A 14,642-nucleotide genomic window follows, 5' to 3' on the forward strand; every position below is an offset into this window, starting at 1 on the left:
AATGTGAGATTCATTGTTTATCTATCTAAATAGCAATACTGTAAGAATCAAATTTTAATTTAGTGTAAAATACAGCATCTTTTTGTGTGAAAGGTCATCAATTTAAATATTTGTAAAAAAATTCTAGCTAGCAATTAGATATAACCATTCCTTAGCTTGTGATAATTTCGATGAGTCAATAAAAAAATTAATACTTACAAATTTAGCTCAATTAATACAAAAAATTAACTTTTCATCGAATAACATTTTTAAACGATTGACTTGTCATTTTTGTGTGAAATATATCATAACTGTTAGATGTAAGCAAGAGCTGCCGTTGAACAAATACAATGGTCATTGCAAAAAATCATTCATACTTACAAGTCAAATTATACATATTTTAATAAATAATGACTTTTAATTTTTCTTTTATAGATGATCAATTAAATTCAGAATTCACTGTAATTTTAGGATGCCTTGTCTAAATGATATATAGTATATATTTAAAAATTAAAATTTTTTCAATCAAAAAATAATTTTCAATATATCAAATGAATATAATATTAACTGTCCCTGAATACATGAAAAACAAATTCAAAGCTAATTGCAAAATACTTTTTTAATCAGAAACTGGAGAGTTCAATTTTATAACTTAATTTTTAACTAAATTTAATTTATAACTTGTCATATAATAATTTAATTTTTACATTACTAAATATAAAAGTTAGTATAATAAATTACTGGAGGATTACAAACGCTGACTGTTTTTATTATAAGTTAGTTTAATAATGTATCACCCAACAAACATGCATCTCAACATAAAGCAACTAAAGTTTAATTAGGATGATAGAATTGATTCATACAAAAAATATAGCATGAGACAAGTTTAAAAAAAAACTGTCGGTGTTGGTACCAACACAGACTGTTTTTAAAAAAACAGTCGGTGTAGGCAACAAACACTGATTGTTTTTAAAAAAAGCAGTCGGTGTTGGCAACTAACACCGACTGTTTTTAAAAAAGCAGTCGGTGTTGGCAACCAAATATTTTGTAATGAAAATTATATTAGTAATATTTATACAATAATTAATGTTATAACATGTTTATTGCTTAATTAAATGATTTTAACAAGATAATGCAAGAAGATGAAGAATCTTAAAGAAAATCACAAGTTATATGAAATATGATTTCAACCGGAATTTTGCGTATGTTGACAAATTTTATAAGGGAATCCAATTAAGTAATTTGTGAATATTTTACAATACAATTAAGTCTTCCAAAATTTATAATATATTTTTAAACTTTGATTAGTTGTTAAGGAAGTACGTACATAAATAAATAATATGATAATTTAATTTATGTTAAGCAAAATAAAAATAAAAAATATGTTAATTAGAAACTTAGAATTTTGTAAATTTAAATTGTAGATAGATTTCATGTTAGTCTTGAGAGGAAAGTGAAATTAATTTGTTAAGGATGTATAACTATTTGAGAATAAAAATGTATGCATTGTGTATATTTGCAAAAAATATATCTCTCAAATAAAATTCAATCTATATAATATAATTTTATATATACAAATTATTTTGCAAACTTTTTTATTTCTCTTCCTTACAAATTTTTTAACTTTCTACCAAAAAAAATCACTGACGGTTTTAAAAAAAACAGTCAGTGTTGATGTTCAACACTGACTGTTTTTTTCAAAAACTGTCAGTGTTGATAATCAATACTTACTGTTTTTCAAAAAACAGTCAGTGTTAACACCAACACTGACTGTTTTTCGAAAAATAGTCAGTGTTGCTCTCAATACTGACTATTTTTCGAAAAACAGTCAATGTTAACTACAACACTGACTGTTTTTGCAAAAACAGTCAATGTTTCGCTGCTAACACTGACGGTTTTTTATATTTGGAGCCGTCGCCCGTCGGTGATTTTCGCTGCTGTGAATTTGATTTCCCGGGTTTTTAACTCAAAATTTCGATCAGTCGCAAATATTTCCTCTTCTAAAAACCACGAAGCTCTGAGAACCGCGAAGCAAACCTTCTAAATTTCCCCTTCTAATTTTGCTCTCTCCCGCCTCAGCCTCTCTTTTGCTCTCTCCGCCTCCGCCTTGCTCTCTCCGCCACCGCCTTGCACAAACCCTTGCTCTCCGCCTCTGCCTTGCACAAACCCTTGCTCTCCGCCTCCGCCTTGCTCTCTCCGCCGCCGCCTTGCACAAACCCTTGCTCTCCGCCTCCGCCTTGCACAAACCCTTGCTCTCTACCCCGCCTCAACGCCCCTTTGAAGAGTTATTTCGTAAGTTCTGTCACACAGGTCTTGCAAAAACAACTCCAAAGCTTTAGCTATTCATTAATTTTGTTTGGGAGAAGGAGATGGAGCATATAAGAAAGTGTGAGTTTTACATCTCCATTTTAGTAATTTTATATGAATTATTTCGTACTTTGTTACAGTTGTAATTTGTAAATTAAATAAATTACTACTCCTGTCCTGCTTCATGTATTTATTTAACTGGTAATTTGAGAGTTAAATACAAAATGAAATCATCTAATGATGTTAATTTGGTTAGTTCTAAAGTAATAGTTGCAAATTTGTCAACTATTACTCGATAACTCAAGAAAATCTTACATTACTTTCACAAATCAAATAATGATGTTAATTTGGCTATTAGCTAAACTTATGGAAGGATCTAGTTGAATTTTCACCATAAAATTAAGGGATACTTACTGAAGGGGCCTTGAATCAACTAGAAAAAGTTCAGAGATCTATGTAAACCTACGATAATTAGGTCTTTTGCTTATATACACATGTATTAACTAGGAAATTGTAAAATAGGTACAAGGCATTTGATCAAATTGATGGCATTGAAGTTGCGTGGAACAAAGTGAGCATAGAGCAGATGCTCCAGTCGCCGGAAAACCTTTCTCGGCTTTACTCTGAGGTTCATTTTCTGAAGACTCTCCGGCATCAAAACATTCTAAGGTTTCGCACTTCATGGGTCGACGACGAGAACCGACACATTAATATAATTACTGAGCTATTCATCTCTGGCAGCCTCAGATCGTAAGTTTTGAAAAATTAGTTGGTTTAAGAATGGTCTGTTTATATAACCCTTTTTGAAGTGAAGTGATTAGTTGGTTTGAGAATTGCCTATTTGGCTGTTTATGTAACCCTTTTAAAGTGAAGTGAAGTGATTTGTTAGGGGTACATAATTGTCCAAACAAATAATGCATTAATTTAAATCTTGACCTTGAAATTTGTAGCTGGCTATATATGGAGGCTATGCCAGATCCCAACTTTGATGGAGGCTCTGCCAAACAAAAATAATCCTGATATTGACAGATTTGCATCTAAACTTTTAATAGCAAAAATATGGAGGCTCTGCCAGATCCCAACTTTCATGCTTTAATATCCGTGCTATATCCTGATATTGACAGATTTGAGAAAGAGGTATTACATCTTTTAACGCATATATTTTTTTTTTATAAACTACTTGGCATGTTATATTTTCTTTTGAAATGAGGCTATGGTACTATGCATAGCGCATAATGGTCTGTACTGTGGATCAAGATCAGCTCATAGAAGTTCAAACTCTTAATTTCTCTTATTTAGAATGGCTGAGAAAACAGATTACCTTATGTTCATGATAAATGCTTTTCAGAGTCTAGAGGATGAGATCGTCAGTGAAACTGAAATGCAGTTAGTAAGACATTCCCTCTCTTTCGGCCGATTTCAGGTACTTAGTTTAAATTAGTGAGGTAATTGTTTGTTTTCTAGGTGATAATTGTCTGTTTCATTTGGTCAGTTGCTGCTAGATGATAATTGTCTGTTTCATTTTCTGAGAAACAAGGCTTATATTTTGAACAGTTCAGATCCACAGTGATGAGTTACAGTGATGCATTTTTCTTCTACTGTTTGGGGTTCTTAGAGACTGTTTTGACTGATGCAATGTACCAGTATGCATGAGTTCCATTACTCTTCACTTGATCTAAAAATTCTAGACCATTTGAGATTAGTTATTTTGTTGGAATTACAGCATGTTCTTTTTGTTTTTAGTTTTTGGCTGGTATAATTTGTTGGTTATTTTTCTTGCGGCCAGTTACACAATTTGAGATTGCTCAAGAAACTCACACAATCACAGAGACAAAAGAAAATAGAGGCCTTTTTGTGATGCTTAACTTCTGATATCTCCATATTTGATCTATTGTTCCGACCAATTCTTGTACCAAAATCTGCGTTTTAAACCACCAAATCGCGTATTTTACATTGAATATCCATAGAATGTGGTACTGCTGCGATTTCATTCTTATTTTGCAGAAAACGGGCGAAATCAGGGAAGTTACTGAATTCTGAGACATCTGATGCGACCCTCATCACATCTGATGCGACCCTCATCACATCTGACGCGACCCTCATCACATCTGACGCGACCCTCATCACATCTGACGCGACCCTCATCACATCTGACGCGACCCTCATCACATCTGATGCGACCCTCATCAGACCTGATGCAGGTCGCATCGCGAGCTTCCAGAGCAGACAGCAAAGCCCCAAGTCAGATCCGTTGCCTATATAAGCAGGTCCTATGCCAGAATTTCGAGAGCTTTTTCCCCCTTTACATTCCAGAACACTTAGAGAGCAGAGATCAAGAGAGAAGAAGGAGATTGGAGCTTGCTTGAAGAAGAGGAGAAGAGAAGATTGCAAGATCCTCTCCAATCCACCTTGGATCTTCGAGCTTCATCATGATCTGCCTATTCTCTCTCTCTTTTATGCTTTCTTTTACTATGCTTGAGTAGATCTCTAGTTCCTAGGGTTAGGATGTAGTCTCTAAACTTTGTCTTTGAGTTGCATGTTGTTTTGATCTAAGTTTGAACTTGTGTGATTCTTTGTTTGAGTATTCATTGATTGCTTGATTTTGATTGCTTGATTGATTCTTGATTGTCTACTGTTAGATGTCTATAGCATCTCTTCTAGTAATTTGGCCTTGATGTTTCTTGCAATTGTGATTGAGTATTTGAAGTAGATCTAAGATCAATAGTAGCCGAGAGGTGAACTTTCCATTATCGAAAGGTTGTGGATACTTCTAGCAAACCAGACAATCAATTTAGGTTAGATACCAGTAGGTGAGAGCTACAGGTTGAAGCCTCGCACAAGAAATCAACTTAGATACGAACACATGTCAGCTCTGCTCGAGGGCCATGCGACCCGCATCAGAGATGATGCGAGTCGCATCATACGGGTCGCATCAGAGATGATGCGAGTCGCATGATAGGTCCAGAGAAGGCAAAGTTTGGGATGAAACCTGAAACCCTGGGAGCGCCTTTTATCATTGTTCAAAACCAAAACCTTTAATTGCTTTCATTTACTGTTAATTGAATTGTCACTCAAAATTAGAAAATATAAACAAACCAAACCCAACTTTTCACACTTCTAGTACCTAACTCGGATTCGTAGGAATTTAGAATCGAAAAGAACCGTCCCAGTGGATCGATACCCGATTATACTCCTCGATAGGATTGTGCACTTGCAACCCTAATCGGAAGGTGTAACCGCGGTTTTAAAAGGTACGCTCCCAAGCATACCGAAACTTGCGTTGCGCTTTCACGCGAACAAGTTTTTGGCGCCGTTGCCGGGGAACGGCTATCAATTCCTTTCTAGATTTTTGCTTTTCTTAGTTAATCTAGATTTTAGTTTGTATCTTTTCTTTTTCTTCACTTCCTTATCACTAAAAAAAAAAAAAAAAAAAAAAAAAACTGGCTTTCATCCCCCCTCCTGCAGGTAAATACAAGCTGACCTACCAACTGAGGAGCAAAGGACCACTCTTTGACGAAACACCTCCAGAAGACAGTTCCTGCTCAGACATCAACTGAAGCGACCCGCATCGAAGTTGAAGCGACCCGCATCGAAGTTGAAGCGACTCGCATCGAAGTTGACGCGACTCGCATCACAACTGAAGCGACTCGCATCACAGAGACAATGTCAGAACATCCGAGCAGGGAGGACAGGGATGCAGAAAGAGATAGAGAAAGAGAAGACTTGACCGACCAGTCTGACGACGACATGGATGTCTTCATGCCGAGGACCTTGCGAGAGTTTAACGTGCCAAGGGCCGGAGATGTCCGAGGCGCGATCAGACTACCAAGGATTCTCGGACAACAACCGAACTTCAACCCAGGAGTTGTCAACATGGTTCAGCAGAACGTCTTCAATGGCATGGATCACGAGGATCCACATGCTCATCTCCAAACCTTCCTTGAATGTATCACAACCATCAAGACCAATGGGGCGACAGCTGATTACACCAAACTTGCTTTATTTCCTTTTACTCTTAGGGACAAGGCCAAGAAATGGTTAGGGTCGTTACCAAGGGATTCCATTACCAATTGGAGGGAATTATCTAAGTTGTTTCTCACTAGGTTTTTCCCCCACAAAAGAACTGCCAAGGTAAGGAACCAACTGACCAGCTTTAGGCAGAGGTCCGACGAACCCCTTAATGAGGCATGGGAAAGGTTTAGGGAGTTGCAGTACTCATGTCCCCACCATGGCATTCCTGATTGGTTGTTAATTCAGACCTTCTATGATGGTTTAACCGAAAGTACTCGTACCACTGTTGATGCAGTTGCAGGTGGGGCATTAATGTCAAGGGAACCTCTGGAGGCCATGAACCTGATTGACAACATGGCATAGAATCAACAATGGTCTGGCAGAGACAATACCTGACCCGGAGGTGGAGCCAAGTACGAAGTCGATCAAATCACTGCTCTAACCGCCAAGTTGGATGCTATGCAAAGGGCAATGGACAAGCTAAGTGTGAAAGCAGTCAAACAGCAGCCGCAAGCATGTGTCATGTGTGGTGACGAAAGGCACGCTTACGAGCAATGTTCATTGGTGCAAGCTGAAGAGGAGATCGAGCAGGTCAACTCCATCAACAATGAACCTTCCTTCTTTCCAAAACCTCCCTTCAACCGTTCTTACTCCAAGGACCCTATTGAGCAACAAAACTGGAGGTGGAATCAGAATAACCCTGCGCCATTCAACAATGCTCCCAGACCCCCTTTCAATAACCCCTCTGGCAACAAATATCAAACATACAAGTACAGCGATCGATTTCACAAATATCAAACATAATAGATACCAAATATCAAATGTAATAGATATCAAACATACCAAATATCACTAACCAATGCAGGTACAAGTAGGTGCAGGTACAAGTAGGTTGAGAAACTAATATTTTGTCATATTCTCGAGAGAAGTATCCTTGATTTCACAAAATACATCATAAAGGTCATACGGAAATACACATACATCTACTAATAGTTGATGGTTAGACAATGGAGGCTCTTGCTTTTCTCTTCTCTAAAATGCAAAGAAAAATAGGTAAGACAAATGCAAACTGACTTGTATGAATACAAACATCCATTGCTTGACATATAATTTGTCCATTATTACTGCTCCATTTAATCTGTTTAAACATTATTACTGCTCCATTTAAACATCCACTTACTCTTTCTTTGCGATAAAAATTTCTCCTCCAATATATTAAAGTCTGGAAGTAATGAATTCCAATGTTTTCTAAATGCTCCACACTGCAATTAAGAAGAGAAATAATGATATGGCAAAATTATGATATTGTAAAAGGAAATAATTATGAGTTAAAATTAATTCTACAACCAATGGTTTGCATGATATTTCTTGTTTTCCATGATATGATTGATATTTGAATTTATCTGGGGAGACCTAAATTGCCCCTTCTTATGTTAGTCAGGTAGAGTTGAAGACAAATAATACCTTGTATCTTTCTCCACTGTGCTGCTTCTCGCATTGCTTTGAGCTCAACCTACATTATTACAAATAGGCAACATAAACCATAAATTATAAATTAATAATAACGGCCACCTGTATTATAGTATAGTAGACGGAAATCAAACATACCTCAAATCTCTCTTGCTCCTCTTTAGCTTTCAGCTTATCATCTCTTGCTCCTCTCTACATCCCGTAAGGTCGTTGCATTAGAGTTGTACCTTATTTGGATCTTGCAAGTCTTTGAAAGCTTCGTTTAATAAAACAAACGCTTGCTGTGCATCAAGAATCCAAGGGCACAACTTCCTTACTTAATATAATAAGAAATCAGTTCAAACTTTTAATCAAGAAGGGCTTTTCTGCAATTGTGGCATCCCATATGGCGACTTTTAGCACAATTTTATATTACAAAAGGAAGAAAAAAGAAGAAGATGAAGATAAGGACCTCTTTAAAATGCTCAGCTTCATTAGCAGATTCAACCTCAGAAACCAAGGCTGGTGGAGGGCAGTAGTTCCTACTTTAGTACTTTCTTCTGCTCCTCTTCTTCTTTTTCCAGGGCAGTGTACTAGAGAGGAGTACTTTCTTTTTCCATGGCAGTTCTTTCTTCTGCTCCTCTTCAAACATCTTGAAGTCCATTGATGTAAAACTAGATTCAATAGAAATTAATTTAAAGACCTGAAGCTCCTTTGTCATCAATTGCGGTTTTTTAACATACTGGCACCAATTTCGAGGAGTCAAAATTTCAGCCATTATACAGTTTATGAAAAATGCAACAAACAAGCTAGTAAGACCATAATTATTGCAGTACCTTTCTAGTTTCTATTTACTACACATATATCGTTATTTGTCACACCCCGACGACAGGATAGACAACCCGCCGCGCTCATTTGCGCAAGGCGATTCCATAATCATATACAATATTTATACATACATTACCAATGACAAGACAAGAGCCACAATACACGAATAAACTTTTCTTTAAAGTTTAGAAATTTACATGTAACAAACAAATTGTAAATAAACCTCTTACGGTACAATAAAATCCAATCGAAATACCATAACAGATTTATTTAAAGTGAACCAAATACTCATCTTTGTGGCATGTCATGCAATCCTTTAGTCGGCATCTCACTTTTGTGTCTCACGCTTTGTACCTGGAACCCACCGAAGTGGAAATGTGAGAGATTGAAAATCTCCCAGTACGGTATTCAGTTCCAGTCGAGTTATTCTAAGACTCAACCAACTAAACCAAACCAGCACCGAGTTTAATTATAATGAAATAACATTAATTATAGAAATCCAGGAAATAACAAACGAAACTGAAATCAATCAAGTAGCATGCAAATTTCTCATATAAAAGAAAACAACATGCATTTATCTCAGTGATTTACCCTGACATTATCTATCATGCAATGCTCATATTATGTCTAATGCACCAATGCCCAAGCCATAACCAATTAAAATATCACATAACCAGGTCATCACCCACATTTTCAAAAAGTATAACTTAAATAGATATACACACATTAAGTAACATAATATAAATTCACCCCATGCAATGCTCAATGTTCATGTGTAGAATTTTTAAGAAAACTCATCGAAGTTTTTAAAAATAAAACATCAATATGTGAAGCTTTATTCACAACTATTCATGATAGAATAAAATATCATTATACTAGGTAACCATTTTGGTATTAACAATACTCGGTCATGCGCTACCAGTACAGCGCCTACATGACCCCGGTCATGCGCTACAAGTTCAGCGCCTACATGATCGTCAAGACTCATACAGGACTCCGATCATGCGCTACCACGAATATGGCGCCTACACAATTTCTGTTATGGCCATAACCTGAAATTATGCGCTTACCCCGAATAGGGCGCCTACATGACTAAAGTTATGCGCTACAAGTACAACGCCTACATAACCGAGTCATGCGCTACCACGAATATGGCGCCTATGCAATTTATGTTATGCGTTACAAGTTCAGCGCCTACATAACAAAAATTACACGCTTACCCCGAATATGGCGCCTATGCAATTTATGTTATGCGCTACAAGTTCAGTGCCTACATAACAAAAATTGCACGCTTACCCCGAATATGGCGCCTATGCAATTTATGTTATGCGCTACAAGTTCAGCGCCTACATAACAAAAATTGCACGCTTACCCCGAATAGGGTGCATACATGATCGTCAGGTTTCAGACATCTGGTTCTTTAACACAGTTCACAGTATCATATTTCAAATCATTCTTTTCCAAGTCATGTCAAGCTTTCATTTCAAAATAAAAATATGCTCATGCATGCATCCTTTTCACTCAACTAATAAATACAATGCATAATATAATTCAAACAAGTCAATTCAAGCATACCAAGTACTTCAAACAATAAAATATGCCTTACATGCAAATTTATGCATTCATGTCATGCATTTAGAAGAAATACTTATGCATCCATATCATGCAAATGGCTCATTTAAATCAAACTCATGTTTGGTGGGAGTGCTTTGTACCATGTCATGCAATAGCTTAAGAAAATATAATCATGCATGTCCTAAAGCAATTCAAGTATTCTTAGCATGCAATTTGAAAATCATAATAATGATGCATGCCTTGCAAACATTAATTATTGCCCCCAAAATTCATCTATATTAACTATATATCATTCAAGCAACACATATCAATCATTATAAGCAAGCAATCAAAAATCAAGCAAGTCAAATCAACAACTATAAGCAAGCAATCAACAATAAAGCAAGCTAAATCAACAATCAACAAAATTAGTTCGAGGAATCTGAGAATAACTCGAAATTCGCACCTTAGCAATGTTGAGCCGATGTGATTAGCGTGTCGCTAGCAGAGTGGATTCACTATACAATCCTACTTGATCCAATCATGCAAAGTTCACACCTATGCCAAGTTATTAGATTGGTTCAGTAATTGAATGACGTCTTCTGTTAATTTTGTCAGCCACCTCTTGTGCAACTTGTGAACTTCCTGAATGATATTCGTGAAGGACATAAAGGAGTTTCTAAATTTATAAGCCAATAAAAATTTGGGGACACATGTTATACGAAAGTCTAGTACGTAATAATTAATTTAAGCTTTTGAGCAAAATATTATATTTTTGTGTTCTTTGACAGCAATGTATAAATATAATGATCCCTTATTAAATTATTATTAGCCATATACAAATTGAGGTCTAGATTGGGAACTTCAAACTTTCTAGGTTGTTGACTATTTAAAATCTAAGACATTTATTAAGTGTTCTTTTCTATTTTTCTTTTCCAAATTTGCCCAACAGCTTGATCAAATTGGGACTCAAGACTCTTTCAAAATTTCTTCATAATTAGTCTCAATTTAAAAATTAATCACAAATTCAAGTGTTATTTACAACCTAATAATAAGGCACCATTAATTAATGACAACCCAACTAAAATTTTAGCAAAGATATGAACAAGGGTGAAGAGTACCATGACCCAAAAATTAAGTGACAAGGAGTCTTGAGCAACGTCTATTGCTCCTTCCCATGCTTTGCTTGAGCTGGAGCCACCATGCCTTAATTGACAAGTTTCTAGTAATGACTCAAGGAAGACAGATGGCGATGAGAGCGAGATGGCATGACAGGGGTGCTAAATGTAATTGACGGACTCACCAATAAAAAATATTGCAAGAAGAGAGAGAGAGTAGAGGTCTAATTGGGAGACCAAAGGAATGAAATAAGGGAAGAATGAATGACACGGGTTAGAAATTGGGGTTAGGTGAGTGGCAAAACCGAATTAGATAATTAACAGAGAGAGTGACACGTCCCATGAGTGAAAAAGTAAGATTAGGTGAGTGGTAGAAATAAATAATTTTATAATAGAAAAAGGTGGGGGATATTTGTCTCCAAAATATATTTTATTCATTTAAAAGATATTCAATTATCTATTATTCTCAATGAAATGATTAGCATCTTTACACCTAAATCCTTTGCATTTTAAGAAATATACTTGACCATTTTAAATATTAAGATTTTAATTAAGATAAAGTTATAGATATACTTCAAAATACCTCAAATTAAACTAAATATTTATAACCATTGTAAGACTTTAAAAGTAATTGAATTTTCAATAATGAATTAGATTATTTCACATAACTTTAAGTCTAGTAGGAATATATTAGGTACAATATTATTAGAATTTTTTTTTTTCGAATTAGTACATATTATGTGTTTATACGTATAGTAGTAATTACTGATTTTTAAAATGCAAAAGTTAGTAAATTTACTTGAATATCCACATTACCATTTAAAATCACTTTATTTCAATTAAATAAACTTTCGTGTATTCGAAAATTGAGATGTTACAATTTATCTACTCCAAAAAATATCTCTAACATAAACCAATCTCAAATTTGTATGTGGAAACAACTTGGTCACTCTTGATTTCTAAGATGAGAGTCTTTTTAGAAAATTTTACCCAATAAATCATGCTAATAGATTTTAGTAAATACCCAGTGACTGAGGCAACTGGAAAATTATGCTCAAGATCATATATATTCTTTTACCCAGCCAAACAACCACAGAACAGCCACTCAAACATTGAAAACTCTACTAAATCAGACAAAAGTTTGCTCCTTTATTTGTCAACAATTGACCCATCAGTAGTGCGTGGCTTACAATAATAATTCAAAGAAACCATGAAGATCTAACCATCGGGATTGTGCCTAACCATCTGAATTTAAATTACTATTACTAAAATTGTGCCTAACTATCGGGATTGAGGAGATTGAGGGAGAGAACGACTTTGTAAACATTCATTGAAACCTAAAATTGAAGGGAATATTAGCCGGAGAGGATTAGGCAGAGGTGTGCTCAGCTCGCAATTCACCGAGAGAGCAAGGCGGCGGAGCTGTGCTCTGATGAGACGGAGGAGGTGTGCTCAGTTCACGGTTCGCCGAGAGAGCAGTTCACGGAGGTGTGCTCGGTGCTGATCGACAGCAGTTCGCCGAGAGAGAGATGGAGAAGAGTAGTTCGCCGAGAGAAGGGGCTGATCGGCGATCGGCTTCTATTTTGGCGGAGAGAAGGGGCTGTGCTCGAATTTTGGCAGAGAGAAAAGGGGGAAATGAAAATTTTGGCAGTGTATGCTCGCGCTTTTTTTTTTTACCAAAACATTCAGCGACCGGTGTTAGCGCCGGTAGCTGATACCGGTCGCTGAAACAATTGGTTACTTAATTTTGAATAAAATTTATTTTTTTTGGGAAAAAATTAAGTATCAGAGACCGGTGTTAGCGCCGGTCGCTGATGCTCCTTTCTGCTGTAGTGGAAACTGAAATGCAGTTAGTAAGACATTCCCTCTCTTTCGGCCGATTTCAGGTACTTAGTTTAAATTAGTGAGGTAATTGTTTGTTTTCTAGGTGATAATTGTCTGTTTCATTTGGTCAGTTGCTGCTAGATGATAATTGTCTGTTTCATTTTCTGAGAAACAAGGCTTATATTTTGAACAGTTCAGATCCACAGTGATGAGTTACAGTGATGCATTTTTCTTCTACTGTTTGGGGTTCTTAGAGACTGTTTTGACTGATGCAATGTACCAGTATGCATGAGTTCCATTACTCTTCACTTGATCTAAAAATTCTAGACCATTTGAGATTAGTTATTTTGTTGGAATTACAGCATGTTCTTTATGTTTTTTTTTTTTGGCTGGTATAATTGAAGTAAACCAACTTTTCTCCATTGCAGGAACTATAGTTTAATGAAGATGAAAAACTAAGGAAAAGCACTAGTAAATCACCTGTACCGGTTAATGCCCGGAGAATATATCATCATACTTGTGAAATAGCATTTTTCCCATTGATCTAAGGTCCCTAGAGTTTTTGATAAATTTTGAAAATGACACGAATTATTAGGTTGTTAACAATTTTGGCCTAACTTTTTCATTTTTTCTCCTGAAGCTCATATTGAACTAATCTGAACCAAAATGAACTTTTTGTGGGGTACAGGAATTTTATTGTGTCATGCTTTGTTCATACATCCAACGAGGAAGAGAAGGGTTGAAATGTCGAGTGAACAGTAAGGTGTGGTTGGAGAAGGCAGCAGCCCTCACACCTTGGATTAGGCAGCAGCCCTCGAAATCATTGTGGTACCAAACTGTGTTTTTTTTTTTTTTTGTGAAATTAATTTAGAGAGCCGTGTTGAGGGTTTCGCCCCAAATTATAAGTTGACCTATTTTGTTCATATTTTAGTTGTATATTTTGTTCATATTTGTCATGTAAATTTTGTTATAGTGTGTTTTTTGGTGAATGAATCTATTATGTTGTGTTTTTTGGTGAATGAATATATTATGTTGTCTAAATTATTTGTATGATACATTGTTTAACATCAATAAATGTTAAATAGTAATATATGGCTAGCAAGAATATGGAGGCTAGCCCAAATATAAACAGAACCATGCCGAAATTTTTATATCAACACTGATGGTTATAAAGCTAATAATGACTGTTTTTAATATTTATACACTGACATTTTTAACATCAACACCGACTCTTTTTTAAGAATCAGTGTTGAACACCAACACTGACGCTCTAAAAACAGTCAGTGTTGTGTTCAACACTGACTCTTTTTCAAGCGTCAATGAAAGGTAACCTTCACTGGCGCCGGCTTTACTGACGCCGCTATAACAGTCGGTGTAGGGGACGCCGCTATAACAGTCGATGTAGGGGTATTTGAACAGTCGGTGAAGGGGTTTTTTGTACTAGTGAAAACATCATAATAGCCAATATCTCCATACAAATTTCAAATTTTTTGTTCTATCCCCTTTTAATTATTTAATATTTTATTTAATTATTTTAACTTTTAAATTGACCATTATACCCTTCAAATTTTA

General features: G+C 35.7%; 2 long non-coding RNA genes and 1 other non-coding gene across 7 annotated transcripts; 1 reads left to right on the plus strand and 2 right to left on the minus strand.

Annotated features, from left to right (window-relative positions):
* Positions 1 to 2,090: 2,090 nt before the first annotated feature.
* On the plus strand, positions 2,091 to 14,077 carry LOC144556387 (uncharacterized). Of its 2 annotated transcripts, XR_013512361.1 has the most exons (6): positions 2,091 to 2,367; positions 2,809 to 3,036; positions 3,237 to 3,423; positions 3,635 to 3,709; positions 13,499 to 13,665; positions 13,759 to 14,077. It is a non-coding gene; the product is annotated as an uncharacterized LOC144556387 (long non-coding RNA). The 2 variants fall into 2 exon arrangements; XR_013512360.1 differs by lacking the exons at positions 13,499 to 13,665; positions 13,759 to 14,077 and having other exon boundaries at positions 2,176 to 2,367; positions 3,635 to 4,886.
* On the minus strand, positions 6,415 to 6,521 carry LOC144557670 (small nucleolar RNA R71). Its single transcript, XR_013512749.1, has one exon. It is a non-coding gene; the product is annotated as a small nucleolar RNA R71 (small nucleolar RNA).
* On the minus strand, positions 7,081 to 11,463 carry LOC144556388 (uncharacterized). 4 transcript variants are annotated; one of them, XR_013512365.1, is made up of 6 exons: positions 11,250 to 11,463; positions 10,595 to 10,686; positions 8,219 to 8,928; positions 7,906 to 8,048; positions 7,762 to 7,810; positions 7,081 to 7,559 (listed from the first exon to the last, which is right to left on the minus strand). It is a non-coding gene; the product is annotated as an uncharacterized LOC144556388 (long non-coding RNA). The 4 variants fall into 4 exon arrangements; XR_013512363.1 differs by lacking the exon at positions 11,250 to 11,463 and having other exon boundaries at positions 10,595 to 10,734; XR_013512364.1 differs by lacking the exons at positions 10,595 to 10,686; positions 11,250 to 11,463 and having other exon boundaries at positions 7,906 to 7,959; positions 7,995 to 8,048; positions 8,219 to 9,170.
* Positions 14,078 to 14,642: the final 565 nt, after the last annotated feature.

The sequence above is a fragment of the Carex rostrata genome, chromosome 7, assembly GCF_964058835.1.
Source record: "Carex rostrata chromosome 7, lpCarRost1.2, whole genome shotgun sequence".
Classification (NCBI taxonomy): Eukaryota; Viridiplantae; Streptophyta; class Magnoliopsida; order Poales; family Cyperaceae; genus Carex; species Carex rostrata.